This window comes from Taudactylus pleione, unplaced genomic scaffold, assembly GCF_031769625.1.
Source record: "Taudactylus pleione unplaced genomic scaffold, aTauple2 ptg000497l, whole genome shotgun sequence".
Lineage (NCBI taxonomy): Eukaryota > Metazoa > Chordata > Amphibia > Anura > Myobatrachidae > Taudactylus > Taudactylus pleione.
This window is the reverse complement of record NW_028284899.1, coordinates 2800726-2814836: the sequence shown is the minus strand read 5'-3', so window position 1 is coordinate 2814836 and position 14111 is coordinate 2800726. Positions and strand designations below refer to the sequence as shown.

At 44.2% G+C, this 14111-nt stretch overlaps 1 protein-coding gene across 1 annotated transcript in view; it reads left to right on the top strand.

Moving 5' to 3' along the window:
- The first annotated feature begins 4940 nt into the window (after positions 1–4940).
- Positions 4941–14111, top strand: part of LOC148502442 (membrane-spanning 4-domains subfamily A member 4D-like) — a 51399-nt gene continuing 42228 nt past the window's right edge. The window contains exon 1 of the mRNA XM_088449828.1: positions 4941–5009. The gene's annotated coding sequence lies outside the window, so the exon portion shown is untranslated. The remainder of the gene's footprint in view (positions 5010–14111) is intronic.

Below are 14111 nucleotides of genomic sequence, written 5' to 3'. Positions count from 1 at the left end.
TTTATTTTGCCCCATGGGGAATATTCAGTCGCCGACCCCCGTAGCAGGATAAAGCAGAAGTAATGCCTCAGATGAGAACAGACCAGCGTCACGGCCAGGCCGCTTAGGTGTCGATCTCAAATGACAAAATACTCTGTAACAGTCCATGCACTATATTTTGCAAAACGTTAATTATATACAAATTTGTTTTTGTCCATATTTGTTTTGTAAAACTTTCAATAAAGATACTCAATTTAAAAAAAAATCCTATAATAAAGCATTTATGCCAGTAAATGACTGTGTCTGCGTGTATTTGTTATTTGTGTTTTTGACTGTGATATAGCCTTTAATTATTATTTATTTATTATCAGCATCTCCTGCAGGAATAAATTGTGGAAGATGTGTCAAGCCATTTAAAGAGTGGAAAAGTGGAGAAGTTACCCACAGCAGCCAATAATCTTCCAGCTATCATTTGTCAAGTACAATCTATAAAATGAAAAGTAGATGCTGATTGGTTGCTATGGGTACTTGGTGGAGAAAGCAGAAAGAAAATGTCTCTTCCCCTCTTATCTCCTCACAAAACAGTCACACAAAGCACATATAATTCCCTAAATACCGTGCCAGAACAGCCCCATTAAAACCTAGAACTAGACGGACAAGTGAAATGACGGGTAATTCACCGATTTGTCCACACTTTTCTAATATAGTATATCAATGTGGAGCAAACAAAAAACAAATCTCTTTCTCTAGCTAAAATGCTGGAGAAAAGCATATTTACAGCTTATTAATAGAGTCCGATGACACTGTTCTGCAATCTAACTATAACTGACAGGAGTAGGATAGAGGGGGTGATTCAGGAAGGATCGCAATTGCGTGCAGCTTTGCTATTACGTCCTTACTATTATGGAATTGCAGCTGGAGGTGTATGACACCCCCTGCTGCATCTGCGATCACAGCACTGCAATGGAGGTTGCAGGTTGGGATCACCATTGCGACCATCAGTGGCTGGCTCAGGCTGGCTGGCTTGCGAGCCCGGGACACTGCATCAACGCAGTCCCTGGGCTTGCCACTACCAGAAAACGGGGCAGACATACCCCCGCTTCCCGGGAACGCCGACCGACCCCACCCCCTCACTGTCCCTTAAATGCCTCGGCCTGTCAATCAGGCAGATGTATAGAAGGGTCTGCGTCATACTTGCCTACCCTCCCGATTTGGCAGAGAGCCTCCTGAAAATCGGGTGCAGCTCACGGCCCCCTGGAAAAGCAGGCAAGCTTCCCGGCAGCCGCCGACCCCTCCTGCCCCCCGCACAATTGTATGAGAATCCCCCGCAGCAGGGGGCCGGTGATGCGATTCACGCCGAATTGTGTCATTTTAGCCATGCCCCTGCTGCGCAATGTCGGAAATCTCAGCATTGTGTAGCGGGAGCGGGGCCAAAATGACGTGATCTCGTGACCATGCCCCCGCTCAGCCCAAAAACACCAGCCACTCCCCCGGTTTTGCCGGTCTGGCTGCCCCCTCCCGGAAGGGGCAGCCAGAATGTCGGCATCTATGGTCTGCGTGTGACTACGCAGGACCCATTCTGCACACTCACAGAATGGGTACAACGGACGCGCAGATTCTCGATAATCGGGATCTGCGAGCAGCAGTGCACTTGCGTGCACTGCTGAATCAAGCCCAGGCACAAATCACTGTGATTTTACCATATGTTACCCAGCCAGTGACAATGAGTTACTACCAGAGGTGTAGCGTGTGGCCAGGATGCCCGGAGCGAGTGCGTGCTACGGCGCCCCACCCCCCAAGTGTGCTAGGGAGGAGTCGTGTCCTGCATATGGGGTTAAATTAAATGGAAATAAAAATATACATTAGGGGCAGCATCAAACTGGGGCATAGAGCGCTAGATATATTACAACCCACTAAATAATTCCACTAATAAAATCCAGTTTTGTGTGTACTCAATAAAAATACTCCTTACTTATATGGTGGTTTCTCTGCAATAGAGAACCTCTAAAAAACTTGATCCTCCATAGGCAGTCTTCAGTCGGTACTCACTCTTGTAGGAAATCACATGGTCCAGAAGATGCCTGTTTATGTAGGAATGGAACCAATGTTATCATCAATTACAATAGGGGTTCAACCAGACTCATGCCATCTGTGTCACCTCCTGCCCCCTGTCCCCTACAGCCTCCTGCCCCCTGTGTCTCTCCAGCCTCATGCCCTGTCTTTCCAGCATCCTGTCACTCCATCCTTCTGCCTTCTGTCACTCCATCCCCCTGCCCCATGTCACTCCAGCCCCCTCTCACACCAGTCCCCTGTCTCTTCAGCCTCCTGTCACACCAGCTTCCTGTCACACCAGCCTCCTGTCACACTAGCCCCCTTTCTCTTCAGCCTCCTGTCACACCAGCTTCCTGTCACACCAGCCTCCTGTCACACTAGCCCCCTTTCTCTTCAGCCTCCTGTCACACCAGCCCCCTGTCACACCAGGGATACGTATAGGGTACCCTTCAGTTAATGTACCTGGACGTGACATGGAGTGAGGGCGGAACTGCAGTTCCATGCCCTTAAAGTACTGTTACTTTAGAAACTTGTACACTCGCAAGCTCGCACCCTCGTCGCCACGCTTCAGGCATGGTGGCTCGCTTGCCACAGGTTACTACAGTATTCCCAATCAATGTCCACTTGGATAGTAACTGATGACGTGAGTGTTCATCTGCTGAAGGGGATCTATCCCCAACCATCACACCAGCCTCCTGTCACACTAGCTACCTTTCTCTTCTGCCCCATCACTCTAGCCAACCACTTCCCCTGTCCCTACGACTTATCTTCTTCTCTTCAACCTGCATGCTCCTCTTCCTGCTAGTCATAGTATAATTGTTGTGCACAGCACCGCTATATATATAAATATAGTGCTGCGCACAACAATTATACTATATTATATAGCCAGTACGCACCTCTTTTCTTTCTTTTCCTCCAGGTGCATCCCAGCTGCTCTTTCCCGGCGTGTGACATATGATAGTGTGCTTGACGTCATAACATCACATGCACGAACACGGCACATGGCAGGCTGACCATGGACCCAGCAGGCTGTCAGCTATTTGACAGCTTCTTCCGGCGTCCAACTTCAGCTAGCGGGCGCAGTGCGCTGTGCACGGCACCCTCTGGCAACTTCGGCGCCTGGAGCTCGCACTCCAGTGGAACCACCATGGTTACTACTACTAGAGATGTGTGGTTCGGTTCTCCAGAAATCTGAATCCACCCGAATTTTGTGAGTCTGTGTAAATCCAAGTCGTGGTTCTGATCTTTTTGCGGTTCAGAATTGGGAATTTAAATCTGAATTTTGGGTTTTGGATTGCATAAATTACATGATTTTAGCTGTTTTTAAAAACTTTTTATCTATTAAAAAAAAAAAAAAAGATCCAAAACACGGGGGTCAGCGCACATCTCTACTACTAATGCCTTTATTACAGGGAACCTGTCTATTATGTATTAGTCCCACATCTTGATATGAATCTTCCCAGTGATTGTATATTAGTATTATTCCCCTAATTACCCAATGATGACACTCTGTGGTGGATTTGGAGTCTGACGCAAAGGTGTTGTCTGTGCGTGTTGCCGAGGAAGCCTGATGGTAATGTGATTATCCCTACGGCTAATGCGAGGATCTATGCGGCTTCAAGCCTATCCCTAAACTTAACTACCATAGGTGCAAGGGGTGCAGCTGCTATGGGGAGCCCATCTTCCTTGTGAAAGGAAAGTATACGTTTTTCACCATTGGGTGGTACATAGGGACCCATACAAACTTTTGCTATGGGGCCTTCAAATACCTAGCTACGCCTCTGCCTAACCCCAAAACTAAACCAAACCCTATTCCTAACCTTAACACTAAACCTACACCTAGTACTAATCCTAACCCTAAACTTAATTCTATTCCTAAACCTAACCCCAATACTAAACTCTGACCCTAAACCTAACCCTTATACTAATCCTAACCCTAAACTTAATTCTTATTCCTGAACCTAACCCCAATACTAAACTCTGACCCTAAACCTAACCCTTATACTAATCCTAACCCTAAACTTAATTATATTCCTAAACCTAACCCCAATACTAAACTCTGACCCTAAACCTAACCCTTACACTAATCCTAACCCTAAACTTAATTCTTATTCCTGAACCTAACCTCAATACTAAACTCTGACCCTAAACCTAACCCTTATACTAATCCTAACCCTAAACTTAATTCTATTCCTAAACCTAACCCTAAAATGATCAAAAAAACTATATCAACGCATGCCAACATTATAACCATGTCAACATTTTTACACGTCGACATATTGGTTATCAACCTAAAGTCCATATTGACATTCAATGTCGACATCCTGACCAGATGCCAAATATTTCAGCATCCAGCAAGGAGACAGTGGGGCCAGAGTTGCTGACACGTCAGCTGTAATTGCACCTGCAAACTGACTTACAACTGCACAGAAGCTGCCCTACACATTGCCGAGATTTATTGTAGTGAAAGGTCACAGATCTTCCTGAGCACATCTATGGGCTACGAAAGACAATCTGTGATACATGTGCTCACAAGTTGCTGGGGAAATGGTCTGGACTCCAATAACTGGTGTCCGTCATCATCAAATGAATTGCCCCCTAAAATTGGAGTGTATAGAGTCACACAAATTAGATTAGATGTACATGGTAAAAACATGCTTAGCTGCTGCTGTATGTGGCTTACAGTGAATATATACATGTAAATCAAGGGTGGCTATAAATAATACTTACTGCTAATTAAATAGATCAGATTACAATACAGTAGTACATTGATACATCGCCTGAAGGTGTGAAATATCAGTCACCGCTGGATGACACAATGCAGCCCAACCATGGAAACATCACAGGACACAAAATGTAACATCAGAAGGTAATTTACCTGTTGTCTCTTCTATATCAAATGAGGAAACCAGAAAGAGTAAGGGTGTTGGATGTACAGTATCACAGTGAAGACATTTTGAAGTTCAGAAGAATACGAGGTGAGGATATTTGGTAGCGGAGAAATACATTTTTATATTTATTCTGTGAAGACTAGTGTGGATATAAAAGGTCATGATTTTCTTAGTGTTTCATTATATTGCATTTTTTATCCTTTATATAGATATACAATCCTTTATATAGATGTGCAGTCCTTTATATAGATTTGTAGTCCTTTATATAAATGTGCACTGCTTTATATAGATGTGAAGTCCTTTATATAAATGTGCAGTCCATTATATAGATATACATCCCTTTATATAGATGTGTAGTCTATTATATAGATGTGTAGTCCTTTATATAAATGTGCAATCCTTTATATAGATGTGTTGTCCTTTATAGATTACAGTCCATTATATAGATATGTAGTCCTTTATAAAGATGTACAGTCCATTATATAGATATGTATGTCCTTTATAAAGATGACAGTCCTTTTTATAGATGTGCACTCCGTTATATAGATGTGCAGTCCGTTATATAGATGTGCAATACTTTATATAGATGTGCAGTCCTTTATATAGATGTGCAGTTATTTATATAGATGTGTAGTCCTTTATATAGATGTGTAGTCCTTTATATAGATGTGCAGTCCTTTATATAGGTGTGCAGTCCTTTATATAGGTGTGCAATCATTTATATAGATATGCAGTCCATTATATAGATTGCAGTCCTTTATATAGATGTGTAGTCCTTTATATACAGTAGATGTGCAGTCCATTATATAGATTGCAGTCCTTTATATAGGTGTGCAATCATTTATATAGATATGCAGTCCATTATATAGATTGCAGTCCTTTATATAGATGTGTAGTCCTTTATATACAGTAGATGTGCAGTCCATTATATAGATTGCAGGCCTTTATATAGATGTGCAGTCCTTTATATAGATGTGCAGTCCTTTATATAGATGTGCAATCCTTTATATAGATGTGTAGTCCTTTTTATGGATGTGCAGTCCTTTATATAGATGTGCAATCCATTATGTAGATGTGCAGTCCTTTATATAGATGTGTAGTCCTTTATTTAGATGTGCAGTCCATTATATAGATATGCAGTCCTTTATATAGATGTGCAGTCCTTTATATAGATGTGTAGTCCTTTATTTAGATGTGCAGTCCATTATATAGATGTGTAGTCCTTTATATAGATGTGCAATCCATTATATAGATGTGCAGTCCTTTATATAGATGTGTAGTCCTTTATATAGATGTGCAGTCCTTTATATAGATGTGTAGTCCTTTATATAGATGTGCAGTCCTTTATATAGATGTGTAGTCCTTTATTTAGATGTGCAGTCCATTATATTGATGTGTAGTCCTTTATATAGATGTGCAATCATATATATAGATGTGCAGTCCTTTATATAGATGTGTAGTCCTTTATATAGATGTGCAGTCCACTGTATCTCTCTCCAAGATTTCATACATCTATCCCAGAGTCTGTTATGCTGCCACATAAATATGTAATTAGCAGACACACTCATGTCTAAGACAGCCGAAACCATGTACAACACATATTACTGCACACCTACCAAAAGCAAAAACTTACATAAAGTTGAATGTATGCACAATGATTAATATATATATATATATATATATATATATATATTTAATTAATGTATATTTAGCTAAAAAAAACAGTAAAAAGAAAGGCAGCTTATACCTCTTAAAATAATAGCAACTTAGGCAACCAATAACTATAACATTATACAATATCTAATGCAAATATTAATAATACTGATAGTGTTATCATATCACTGCACCAGATATAAAGCATCAGCTTCAGGTTTTTATAGTGCAACAAAAGCATAATGTTATATCCCTAATAGATCATTGAAACACTCTAACAGTGACGAAATGTAATTAACACTTGGGTATACAGTATCTGTTAATCAAACGCATAAAATTTCCCTTACATGAGATGAAACTGCGTTCTACAAAAGTGCCACTAGGTGTCAGTATTTGCAAGCGAAATATCCAATAAACTTATCTTCTGAATCATTTTTTTTCTAGTGTTTGCACTATGATGAAAGTAGCTTATTTCTTACTTTTGGTTTGTTTTTCGAATGCCTGAGTACATTTTTATTCTATTTACCCTTGCTATATATATTTAATCATATACGTAGGTTACTGGCTTGTGTTACATGTGTAAAACCAATAATCCCCAGTATACAATATGGGTGAGGCTTATATTTACATTATTATTTGTAGTAATATATTTATTCTTTTTCTTTATTGATTTTATATTTATTTATTTATATTTCATATTATATTATTTGTTATTAAAATTGTTATCTATAGAGATATTTTTTTTTCTTTTATTAGTTTATACTCTATCATTGAAGTATTTTTATACAAATTTTTCTGTATTCATTCCAATTACTCGTGAAGGGTGCAATTTGCTGCTGCCACAGCCGTTTAACGCCGTGGCAACAACCAGAGCCGTAACTAGACTTTTTGGTGCCCTGTGCAGGAAAGAGTATTAGCGCCCCCTTCATTTTTCAAAGGGACATAGAGCCTGATTCAGAGCTGAACGCTCTGACCACAGCGCTCGCTCTGAATCAGGGCCCTCTTCCATGAAAATGGAGCGGCCTCCTGGCCGCTCGCATAGCTGTGGGTGACCACCCACAGCATATGCGAGCGGCCAAAAAGATGGTCGCGATGGTCTTGACCTTCGCGACCATCGGACTTGCGACGGAGACCCTGCGGTAGGGTCTCCCTGCCACAAGCCCTGGAGTGATTTTGGCTCTATCAGAGCCAAAATCACTCCCACTGACATCACTAGTGATGTCAGTGGGGCCGGCTTCAGACGGTAGGCGTTCCCACGGGAACGCCTCCGTCTGGCCGGCACGCCCCCGGCACGCCCACCAAAGGGGGCATGCTGTCAATCAACATCGACAGTACGTCCCCTTTGGTGCGAGACCCGGAGCGATGGAAAGCCCGTCGCTCCCCGGGTCTCGCGCATGCGCATGCGCACGACGGAGCTCGTTCTTGCTATAAGCAAGAATGATAATAAACAGAAATTTGATAGGCCCAAACAGCGCCCCCTGACCTGTGGTGCCCTGTGCGATGGCACCGGCCGCACTACCCTAGCTACGGCCCTGGCAACAACTCCGCATCTCGCACCCCTCATGGCTTGCTCTTAGTCCGAATTCGCTCAATTTTGATCGAGTTCAGGCTGCCGTAAAGTCATGCTAACTCGCACCCATGATGCATTTGCTGGTAATTGGATTGACCCTATACAGGATTTTGTACCTGAAAACTATAGAGTATACCCATTGGAACTCATAGGCAGAGGCATCACAACGGGTGGTGACACCTGGTGCAGAACCTCCCAACCCCTCGCGAGTGCTGAAGGCACACACATTAAAGGGGACATGGTCTCTTGCGCGTGAGGCCACAACCCATGATTTGTGCTGTATTGGGAGTGTGACTGAGTGCCACGCCCCCTCCCCCCCCTCGCCACCCTGGGAGCTTGCCCAGCATTCCAGGAGCTGCTAGGACGCCCCCAGCCTCTCCCAGCACAATGGTGCACGCATAATCCTTCACTGCTGCAGCTCTTCTCAGTTACACCATTTGAGGAGGTGACACCAAAACTGCAGAGCATCTCTTCTATTTTGGCATCACTTTCTCGGATGGTGTCACCCGGTGCAGTCTGCACCCCCTGAGTGAAGCCACTGCTCTTAGGGGCCTCTTTACTAAAGAATATTTGTGGGATCTTTTTAGGGGGGGACCCACAAAAATTACGTAACCCCTGGATGAATCTGGAGGGGATCACGGCAGGTTTGTATGGGGTATTGGAATGCCGACCGCCAGCTTCCCGACTGTCAAATCCCGGCAAGGGATTAATGATAGGTGTCAAAATCCCGACGCCTATCATTATTCCTGTGTCGGGATCCCGACGCCCGGCATACCGAACAAAGGTAAGCCGGGCGCCGGGAGCATACAGCCGCTGGGGGGGGGTTAGATTAGGGGCTCCCGAGAGAGAGTTAGGGTTAGGTATAAACCAGGGAGTGTTAGGGTTAGGCTAGGGGAAGGGAGGGTTAGGGTTAGGCACCCCAGTGGGGAGGTTAGGGTTAGGCACTAGGGGGGGAGGTTAGGGTTAGGCACCCCTAAGGAAAGGTTAGGGTTAGGGGGGGAGGAGGGTTAGGAATAGTTTAATTACTTACCCCGTTGGGATCTTCTCTGGCCGGTCTTCCGGCGTCGGGATTTGAACATATCGATTCCTTTGGAACCCCTGTACCTGTTTGTGTATTTCAGCGATCCATCATTTTTTATTGTCACGATAATAGCGATAACCAATTTATCATTATCATGCCTAAAACACAATAATTAATAAATATGCTAAGTTCAATTTGAGTAATAATAGGAATTAAATGTTTACTTAAGGTAATTACGGCATTCTGACACCTTATTCATTAACATTAGATTAAATTAAATGTACGCTGACTTACGTGTTTTGATTTTTGTTTTCGTTTTGGATCTGGATTTTTTTTTTTTTTTAAATGATAAAAAGTTTTTAAAAGCAACTAAAATCATGTCATTTTTGCAATCCAAAACATGAAATTTGGATTTAAAATCTGAATTACAAACCAGTGGAAGATCAGAACCGTGACTCGGATATATCTGGATCTCCTCAGGAGATTACAACCGCGACTTGGATATGTCCAAATTCAAAAATGTGGGTGTATTCAGATTTCTGGAGAAACGATTGGCATATCTCTAGTTTAAATAGTGGAGAATCCCGTGCCCGTGCTTATCGTATACCTATGGAGAAGCCTACAGTCTAAGCAGAGAAATGTGTTTTTTTAAGATTTATTTTCTTTTAATCTGCTATGATATGGACAACAGCCAGCCAGCCCCTATGGGCAACAGCCAGCCAGCCCCTATGGACAGGACAACCTCAAAACAGCCAGCCAGCCCCTATGGACATCCGCTAGCCAGCCCCTATAGACTACAGCCAGCCAGCCCCTATGGACAGGACAACAGCCAGCCCCTATATGGTATGGATTATGGACAACAGCCAGCCCCTATGGACAGGACAACCTCAAAACAGCCAGCCAGCCCCTATGGACATCAGCTAGCCAGCCCCTATGGACTACAGCCAGCCAGCCCCTATGGACAAGACAACAGCCAGCCCCTATATGGTATGGATTATGGACAACAGCCAGCCCCTATGGACAGGACAACCTGACAATTATGCACAACAGCAGCGCACCACAGCTCCCAGCACAACCTCAAGTCACAATTATGCACAACAGCAGCGCAGCACAGCTCCCAGCTCCCTCCCTCTTCACTCTCCACAGCCTGAATGAAAAATGGCGGCGATCGCGGGACCTTTATACATTCCAAAACCCCTGAGAATCTGACAGTGGGATGATGACGTTTTGCCTCGTTTTGAGATCCGAGTCAGGCGGGAGAACCCGAGCTGGCTCGGATCTGCATCGTATCTGCTAAGTTCGGGTGGGTTCGGTTCTCAGGGAACCGAACCCGCTCATCTCTAGTTTTAGATACAAATTCATCTTTGTGTTTTGGTTTTGCAAAACCATCCTCGCGTGTTTTGGTTTTGGATCTGTATTAAAAAAAAAAAACCAGCTAAAATGATGTAATTTTGACCTACAGTATTAGCATGCAATCCAAAACCCAGTTTTAAAATCCGAGTTCCGAACCGCAGGAAGATCTGAACCGGGACTCGGTTCGACTTGGTACCCCAAAGTGATCCCAAACTCTGACTCGGTTCAACTCAGCACCCCAAAATGATTCCGAACACGGACTAGTTTCGACTTGGTACCTCTAAATTCAGTCATGGCCATAACTAGAGTGGTGTGACATGTGCCATGGCACAGGGCACCGCAGGGCAGGGGGCGCTGTTTGGGCCATTCAATTTTCTGCTTATAATCATTCTCACTTGTAGCTTTCTCTTATTTTATTCTGGCATCTCCTGGCCGCCCCTATCTCCTCCCTGGCCGACTCCACCTCCACCTGGACACCTCCCCAAGCACCTCCAGTCACATCCTAATTTATTTAACACACAGTTCAAAATACTGTCATATGCAGGACCCATCACCTCTTCATAATTATTGTGTATCATCACTGCAGCCATTGAATTCACACTGTATTCGGCAATGACATCTGGATAACAGCAGTACAAAGGGATTGACTACTATAGAAAAAACATAGACAGCGCTGAAAATAGGGAACATGTAATTTAAATGAAAATAGATGAGCCCATATATAATGACATGCAATGACATTTAATAGATGATAAATTGCTATTCTGACAATTAATTGCTAAAACATGTAAAATACACTGTACATAAAAAAGGAAACACAACCTTTTATATAATCCTGCATATATTCAATAATATATCCGAAAAAAGATTTAGTGAGATACCACAGCAGTTTTTTTTTTTTTTAAATTATGACATCAAGGGAAATCCCTCAGCATAATATTTTATACACTGAGGGCCTGATTCAGAGCTGAACGCTCTGACCAGAGCGCTCCGTCATGCGAATGCGCATTCGCCCAACATTGACCCGCTAGCGAGCGACCTTCGCTCGCGAGCGGGTCTGAATGACCCCCTGAGCTCCCTGCCAGCTCCAATGATCAGAATTGTTTGAAATAATCAGTCCCACAGTATGCAAAAAGCAATTGAATGTTCCATATAATTTAGGCTGTTTAGCCGAAGAAGCAAGGATTGTTGCTAAAATTGTAACAGTGTCCCAGCTTTTATAAATGGAAACAAACTGTTTATTCTTTCCCACTAATTGTTTCTGTTGCCAAGCTGTGTATGGATATAAAAATATTGAACAAACAAATCTGTATCAGCTGATAGAAAAAATTACAGTTATTGAATTTTTACCTCCGTTTTTAGGGCCTGATTCAGAGCCGCTCGCTCTGAATCGGGGCAGGGCTTTTTTTTTTTTTGGAGCAGCCTCCTGGCCGCTCGCATAGCTGTGGGTGACCACCCACAGCTATTGCGAGCGGCCAGGATGATGGTCTCGATGGTCAAGTCTAGGGGTGAGCGGGTTCGGATTTCTGAAATCCGAACCCCCCCGAGCCCCCCCGATCCGAGTCCGATCCGAGTCAGGCTCGACTTTTCCCGCCTGACTCAGATCTGAAATCGAGGCAAAACGTCATCATCCCGCCTTCCGAGTCTCGCGGGTTTTGGATCCTATATAAGGTACCCGCGTCGGCGCCATTTTCTCACTCGGCTGTGGACAGTGAAGAGGGAGGGTGGGAGTAAGGGCTGTGTAGTGTAGTGTAGTGTAGTGCTGCTGTTGTCCACTACTTCAAAGTCCATAGGGTCTGGCTGTGTTGTGCTGTGTCCACTCCAAAGTCCTGTGCAGTGTCCCAGTCCTAAAGGGGTGCTGTAGTGTTGTCCAGGGGGTGCTGTGTCCATCAGGGGTGCTCCCCCCAAGTGCTAAAAAAATAATATATTTTCTGTGTTTGTGAATTGTGTGCGCAGTAGCGGCACGTGCATCAACAAAGTAGTGCCAAGCGTGCGCCTGTGTCATAAGTAAAGGGCCGGCTGGCTTGACCGTTAAAGGGTGCTGTAACCCCCGAAAGTACACTCCAGTCCAAACCAAAAAAAAATTATTTTCTGTGTTTGTGAATTGTGGGCGCAGTAGCCGCACGTGCATCAACAAAGTAGTGCCAAGCGTGCGCCTGTGTCATAAGTAAAGGGCCGGCTGGCTTGACCATTAAAGGGTGCTGTAACCCCCGAAAGTACACTCCAGTCCAAACCAAAAAAAAATTATTTTCTGTGTTTGTGAATTGTGTGCGCAGTAGCCGCACGTGCATCAACAAAGTAGTGCCAAGCGTGTGCCTGTGTCATAAGTAAAGGGCCGGCTGGCTTGACCGTTAAAGGGTGCTGTAACCCCCGAAAGTACACTCCAATCCAAACCAAAAAAAAATTATTTTCTGTGTTTGTGAATTGTGTGCGCAGTAGCCGCACGTGCATCAACAAAGTAGTGCCAAGCGTGCGCCTGTGTCATAAGTAAAGGGCCGGCTGGCTTGACCGTTAAGGGTGCTGTAACCCCCGAAAGTACACTCCAGTCCAAACCAAAAAAAAAATTATTTTCTGTGTTTGTGAATTGTGTGCGCAGTAGCTGCACGTGCATCAACAAAGTAGTGCCAAGCGTGCGCCTGTGTCATAAGTAAAGGGCCGGCTGGCTTGACCGTTAAGGGTGCTGTAACCCCCGAAAGTACACTCCAGTCCAAACCAAAAAAAAAATTATTTTCTGTGTTTGTGAATTGTGTGCGCAGTAGCCGCACGTGCATCAACAAAGTAGTGCCAAGCGTGCGCCTGTGTCATAAGTAAAGGGCCGGCTGGCTTGACTGTTAAGGGTGCTGTAACCCCCGAAAGTACACTCCAGTCCAAACCAAAAAAAAAATTATTTTCTGTGTTTGTGAATTGTGTGCGCAGTAGCCGCACGTGCATCAACAAAGTAGTGCCAAGAGTGCGCCTGTGTCATAAGTAAAGGGCCGGCTGGCTTGACCGTTAAAGGGTGCTGTAACCCCCAAAGTACACTCCAGTCCAAACCAAAAAAAAAATTATTTTCTGTGTTTGTGAATTGTGTGCGCAGTAGCCGCACGTGCATCAACAAAGTAGTGCCAAGCGTGCGCCTGTGTCATAAGTAAAGGGCCGGCTGGCTTGACCGTTAAAGGGTGCTGTAACCCCCGAAAGTACACTCCAGTCCAAACAAAAAAAAAATTATTTTCTGTGTTTGTGAATTGTGTGCGCAGTAGCCGCACGTGCATCAACAAAGTAGTGCCAAGCGTGCGCCTGTGTCATAAGTAAAGGGCCGGCTGGCTTGACCGTTAAGGGTGCTGTAACCCCCGAAAGTACACTCCAGTCCAAACCAAAAAAAAAATTATTTTCTGTGTTTGTGAATTGTGTGCGCAGTAGCCGCACGTGCATCAACAAAGTAGTGCCAAGCGTGCGCCTGTGTCATAAGTAAAGGGCCGGCTGGCTTGACCGTTAAAGGGTGCTGTAACCCCCGAAAGTACACTCCAGTCCAAACCCAAAAAAAATTATTTTCTGTGTTTGTGAATTGTGTGCGCAGTAGCCGCACGTGCATCAACAAAGTAGTGCCAAGCGT